We start from the raw sequence: 7279 nt of genomic DNA on the forward strand, positions 1-7279 counted from the left end.
ACCAGCAGAATTTTGCTAAACTGTAGTGAAATATCCTTTCCAATAGTGCAGAGATAATCCTGAGAAAAGGTTCTTGGAAGAGGGCTGTTGGTAGAAAAGCTTACTGGATCTGGATCTGGTAGTTTGTTTTGCTTTTTTTTTTTTTTTTTTTTTTTTTTTTTTTTTTTTTTTTTTTTTTTTCCCCATATGTAAATAGTATACTCTTGTTTCTCCAAGTCTTGGCAGACATTCTCATTAACACAAAGCCATGTAAAAGGTTTCCTTAACCCTTTCAGATCATGGTTCTATGATGCTAAGAGTTCTTTAACAGATGAGTTCCTTTCAGATTTCCAGGATATCTTGTTTGATTTTGAATTCTACTCTGCATATCAATTTAAAATGCAGAATATGGGGAGAATTATTTCCTTTCCAGAAAAGTTATCAAATACTCTATCACTGAATTGTGCAAGAAGATTACTGGTAAATCATAATTTTCATTGCGACTGATGGAAGAAGTAAATCCATCTAGGCACATCTAAGGAAAGTATTTATGGCTCCCTTAAATAGCCTTTCTAACTCATATTCCTGTGTAAATCAGTCTTGTTTGTGACCTTGGCAACACATCAACAATACAAAAATAACTAAATTGCTTTCTGCCGACTCAGGCTGAGGTTCCTTTAACTTATCATTGCTTTCAATTTCTTTTCATATCATAGGAAATGTCCTCTCTGATTAAATACAATTTTAACATTACAAAATGTTTTAGGAAAAAATAAATCTAAGTCCGTAGTTAAGATGATACCTTCATATTTTGAATCTGAATTTTTTAGTACTATCTATGAGCTTGACCACAACATACTGTAAATATCTCCTGACATGTAATCTCAGAAAGAAGTCTGGCTTCTGGTTATAAATTCCTTTTAAATTCTTTTAAAAGCCATTACATTTTGAAAGGTCCTTCTTTCAATTCAGAATAGATCTCCTGAGGAGTTTCCTAGTACATCACTGGGGGTTTTTGTCAACCTGTCACAAGGTCAAAAAAAAATAGACCTCTTTTTTTCCTTACCTCTTTTGAGCCTAAACTAAACTACCTTCTGTTTCTTTTGAAAGTTTATCATGCATCCATTGATGCAAGCACTGACCCAAATACACATTGTGCCTTGTTTTCTGCCTCGTATTTTCTCTGGCATAGAAATAACTGTCATAATCTTTTAGCCTTTATTGATGTCAATACATATGTTAACAGAAGATTATTCTAGAGTCTGTTTTCATTTTATCTGGACATTGTCCAGTCATGGCATAATATGTGTTTATGACAATGCAAATGTTTAGTGATTCAGAATAGAGTGTTACTAAAATCAAAACAAAGCTGCTAACAAGGAAAAACAATGCTCAAGTACCCTGGAGTAGTTTGGGTAATTTCTGTGAAAGGAATTCAGATATAAGAGGGAAAGTGTTATTATTAATGTTATTATTAAATTCTCATGATTGTAATTTTTTTCCTTTTTTTTTTTTTTCTTTTTTTTTTTTTTTCTTGGAATGAAAGAACAAACGAATGAATGAATGAATGAACTTTCTGAGCTAGGAATTTTAATTTCACCTGGTTCTGCAAGAAAGCTAAGCATCCAGTATCATCAGAAACTTCTGAAGTGCTCAGTGATAAAGTCCTATGGAAAAACATTGTCTTACCAAAAGTCTGCTCTCTAGTTGGGAAGTTACCATTCCTGTACATTTTGTATACACTTCTGTCTATTCCCCTACCATGAGCAGTCTTACCCAAAGCTTCTGCATTGGCCAAAGCCTTTAAAACAGTTACAGTAGTTCACATAATCAATTCATTATTAAATGTCAGAAGATTATAGCCACAGTGAGTAATTAACCAAATCACATTAATGCTGGAATAACATGAATAATGCCTAAAAAAAGAAAGTTTACATGAGGAAAAGCAACCAGTGAATGTAAACTCCAGTAAATTGGAGTTTAAAAACAGTACCAGAGGCTCAAAACTGAAAGTCTAAAGTTCTTGATGGCTATAGGTACATTTACTAAGTTCAGTACTCAGCTTTATAACTGCTATAATGTATATTTATTTTGTTGGGGAAGAGGATTGGGGGAAATTTGAAATGCAATAAATGTAACATCTGTAATAACACAGTGTCTACACAAACTCAATGACACCACATGATCCCTCATAACTGAAAGGTTCCCCAGAGATGAGAGAAAGGCACCTCTTCCTGATCATTGAAAGCTCCCAGTCCTTGCTGCATTTGTATGCTGAAGAGATACCAGCTGTTTGTTTCCCAAGGGGTTGAGGAAGTGGATACTTTGGTTAGCACACTGAATTGCCTCATAACCTATGTCTGGACTCCCGCTTGCCTTCCTTTAGCTATCAAGGTGAACTAAACTATAATCATGGGGAATCTGTGTCTTTTTTCTGTCTGAAGGTATTAAAAGCAGAAGCCAATTCTGTGGTTACCTGCTTAATTAAAGGTCAGTGCAACTTTATAGCCTTCAGAAATATACTGCTGATTTACAGGAAAACATAAAAGTCAGAAGAAAATTGGGCCACATAATTTAGAGATCATTATTGCCATTCACTTTGAAATAATACTTCCATGTTGGAGCTGAAGTTACATTACTCACTGGTTTGTACTTTTAGAAATAGGAGATGGACAACAATTTTTTCACGCCTCAACCTTTGGCTAGACTGAGTTATGGTAACTGTTATAAACAGAGTATTAAAGAGAGCAGGATAGCAACAAATTACAAGTAGAGATCTGTCAGCAAAATAGTCTATTCCAAACAAGAAGGGAAAATTTATGGAGGAGATAAAAACATTAGACTGAGTAATATTCTTTTAAACTCCTGTTTAAAATGAATAATATATTTTTTAAAGCAAAACAAATAATAATATTGGTTTTGAGAAAATAAGAAAATGGTTGCAAACAAAAATAATGGATAAGAGCATACAGGAAAATTTGTATGTAGGTTTTTGAATTCATCAACAAAATTTTTCTAAAGAAAAGGACAAAAGAAGCATGATGGATCTCTCCCCTTCCTCCTCAAATGTCATACACAATCACTGGATATTTCCTTTGCTTGGCAAAGTATAATGAGCACTATGAGGTGGACATTTGTACTTCTCCCAGTCTGATTTGAAACTTACTCAGAAGAAAATAAAAGCTAGTTGGAATGAGAATTAAGCTTCCAATTATTAGTACAATGAGCAGATACATTCCTTTCCTTAAAAGAATTCTGTTTCTTTAAATAGGAAGGGAATAGCAGCTAAGGAAGAAGCTGGATTAGATGCTGCTTGTCAGTTTCCAAAAGCTAGAAAAGATGAGAAAATATTCTATGATTTTTCCTGAATAGATCATAAAGAATCTAAATTAACAAATCTCAGACAATTAAATGAGATGCCTGTTATACAGTATATCTTCTGTTATATCTAATGAAAGACAAGTCTTTGACCAGGGAGATAAGGAAAGGTGGTGGCAAGTGAATTACCATTTTTTTCCCTGCATTTGTTATTGCTTTTTCCCCTCCATTCTGGAGCAGTGCTACTCAGAGCCAATTTAAGTGTCTTGGACAGACTACTCACAATGTAAAAGTGATTTTTCTCACATTCTTTTCTCCTCTGCAACTAACTTACTAGGAGGAAAGGATGGAAATGACATGAGAAAATGTGAAGGGAATAGAGATGCTACTTCTACATTCTTGTCTTAGCTACTGTTTCAGGCACTGATGCTGAAAAAATTTGCAAGCTGCTTTTACTTTCCATTCAAAAATACTATACGCTAGAGAGACGATCAAAGGGAGGGCTTCAAGCAATCTGACTGATTCTCACAGTAGAATTCTCTTTGTCTGTATATATCTATTTCTGGGTTTATACCCATGTATATATATATTAATTTTCTTTCTTACACTTACTTAATGTGGATTTCTGACTGAAACGTTAATTAAGAATCCTGTATTTTCGCAGATGCTAACTCCTTTATGGGTGCAATTTAAGCTTCTCTCTTTCATCCAAATAAAATGCCATCTCATATTTGACACTGTGAAAAAGATTCATGCAGTCATAGAAAAAAATTCCAAAACCCAAAATAATTCCGAAATGCCTGTGCTACTGACACCCACAATCAAATTCATCTCCACTGAATAAAATCATTGTGCATTAAAAGAACATGGAAAACAGTCAAGGTATGAGATTATTCTCCTTCAGAGTTGTAGATAACGTTTGTACATTATCAGGCCTGATCAAATATCTTAAATTTTAGCTCTCACAAAAATCTGGACATATTTCCTCTTTCACACCTTTAAGAATTAAATGACAATATTCAATAGTCCTCTTTTTCCCTGGAGGATTACAAGTGATTATTAAAATTAAAACATTAAAATGAGACAGATAAACTTCTTAAAGTGAAGAATAACCCAAGTTTCATAACTAGTGTCCAAGAAACTAGAAAAGAGAGATGTTACTGTTTTGGCATCCCAAGCAGAAGGTTTCACTGGCTTGTTTCATGTAGATAACCAAGTCAAGTCTTTGCTGCATAATTGAGCAAGGGTATCTCAGGGTTATGTTTTTTACCCACAGGATGCAGCAGCTGTTTTGTCACTTTCGTTCACTGTATCAGGCCATGAGTGAAAAAGCAGAAGAATAAAGAAATCCTGTTTTTGATATGGAAGCTGGAGAGGGTAAGGTCCTCTTTGAAACATCACAATAGCAGTATGCTGTCCCCACCTAGCAATACTCAGATACATACAGGTCTGCAAGAATGGAAAAGGAAGTTTTATTTTACTGTTTTCAAGCAATGACTTTGAGGGTCTATCTGTATTCACCTGTATAATCACAAGAATCTGGGAAGTGAATAACAGAAGGAAGTTTATTCAAACTCCCATTGCATAAATGGTTTTACATTTTTAGATCTTTTCAGTGCTAGTATATCTGTACAGGTTGCTTTAAAAACTTCCATTCAGACTTTCTGCCTTATCTGAAAATCGCAGCAGGTCTTCAAATGCATTTTCTCACTACTCAATAAAATATTGTTATAAGCTGAATGAATGAATAAATGAATCAATGAATCAATCAGTCAGTAAGTAACCCACAGCAAAATTGTCTTACAAAATATACCCACATATAAACTGTTAAAATTGGAAAGACATCCTTTTTGGCAATCTCAAATTTCTGCTCTTATGTTCTAAAAGAGCTTTTCTTAGAGATATTTTTGAAAAATACTTTATTAGCTTCAGGTTTTAATGAAGGAAAATATTTGTGAGGGTTTATTAGTTCTCACTATAATAGCATATCATCTGTTCCTTTTTCATTAAAATTAAAGTAACTTATACAGGTGAGGTTTTTTACTACAATCTGCACATTCTGATCACATCCATTATTTTTCACATGATGAGACAAACCATAGAAGACAGAAACAGAGGTAACAACTCCCTAGAATCACCAAATCAACTGAGATAGCAAAAATAAACATTAGTCCCAAGCTTAGAAACTAGGTGAATGTTCTACTTTCTAAAAAACTGCGCCGATTTCCTTAGAAACCAAGGAAAAAAAAAAAAATGTTGATTAAGAAATAACTATGCATATCCAAAAATAATTCTTAAGAGACATGAGTTCACTGGAAATGTGAGACTAACTTGTACTGAATCTTTCATATTAAGATAGGCTTCAACCAAAATTAATGAATATTTTCCCTCTGATCTTTGTGTTGGAAAAGTACTCTGATCAATAATAACTCTGCATCATCTGACATTGAAATCAAGATAATTGCACAATTTCTTCAGCTCCTATAAGGAACAATCAAAAAGCCTAAAATAGAATTACTACAGGATGAAAATCCATACAGGAAATATTATCCAAATTCACTGGCTTTTTATTAACATCAAACTCTGGTCAATATATTTTTCTTTTCTTTTTTTTTTTTTTTCCTTCATATTTTTCTTGTGCAAGTGACAGAAAAGTCACACTGTTTCTATCTTGCTAAACTGTTACCTTTGACAGAAGAACATAATTTAAAAGGCCTGCAATGTTAATACTTTTATGTACCATTTGAATAGTGAGTGGAGCAGTGGAAAAGGAAAGGTCTTATGGGAAGTAAGATGGGACAATAAAATAAAATTTGTGTGATACTGGTATCATCATAACTCAGCTAAAACAGAAATGTATAGCAGTCCTTCAAATATGTGGAATGCCTTCTTGTTGTTCCAGAAGGTGGTTAACTTATCTTGTAAGAACTATGTTCCACAACCTATCACGTATCTTGATACTCATCACAAAATAGATGTTATGACAAATTGTTACTGTTTTATGACTTTTGTTCATCAGTATTCCACATCATAACATCATGTAGTGCTCTAGGAGTTAAAGGGTTAATGCTCCAGTTCTGGGTAGCTGTCCTAGAAGAGAAGAACTACATTCCCCAGAAGACTGTTTGCTGTTCTGTTACAATTTCTGCTCAGGGGGAATACATATAAGGCCTTGTTGGTCACCTGACATCCCTCTTTTTGATCGTCAGGCTCTCCTCGCTGTGGCTTGACCCAACTGCACAGCTCCATTTTTAGTAAATTAGTTTGTTTCTCCTCAGATCATTGCTGCTGTTTTTAATTATTCAGGATCTCCTGTTTCCCCTTTCCAAATCTGCAGATCCCTCCACCCCACTAGTCACAGAACTGGGCCAAACCAGCTCGTAAACTACTAACACAAATGTATTTTATGAAAAAAAATATTATGAAAAATATTACAATATAAAGGAAGTGTTTTATGATTAATGGTGTTCATAAATGAAAAATTGTTCCTTTTAATATAACCAAAGATACTCCATATATTAGATTTTGGTATGTTATTTACTTTTATCTTTACAACATTTTAAAAAATTGTATAATTTAAAGGTTAAGTGACAAAGTGTTAGACCACTAACAGATATGCCACGAGAGAACTGAGGAAAAGAAATCTTTCTGTGTTATTGAGTGGCATAATTTTTGTAGTTTGATACTGTGTAGAGGAAGGAATGTTAGTCTTACAGTGAATCCTCTTATTCAGTGAATTTTGTAATTTGAGGGATGTGGCTGAGGCACAACAATCTACTGCTGTCCTTAAGCTTGGCTCTATAATCTCATTGGAGCACTCGGGGAATTCACAGCCTGATTTACTGCTCTGTCTGTCTGAAGAATTTGGGAAGACAGAATCACATCTGTTAAAACACATCTTTTGTATATTTTTTCCTCCTTTGTAAGCCCAAATGCTATAGACATAATTTTTAATAATTACAAAATAGAAGATGGGGATTTA

This window comes from Phasianus colchicus, chromosome 1 (assembly GCF_987193195.1).
Source record: "Phasianus colchicus chromosome 1, bPhaCol1.hap1.1, whole genome shotgun sequence".
Lineage (NCBI taxonomy): Eukaryota > Metazoa > Chordata > Aves > Galliformes > Phasianidae > Phasianus > Phasianus colchicus.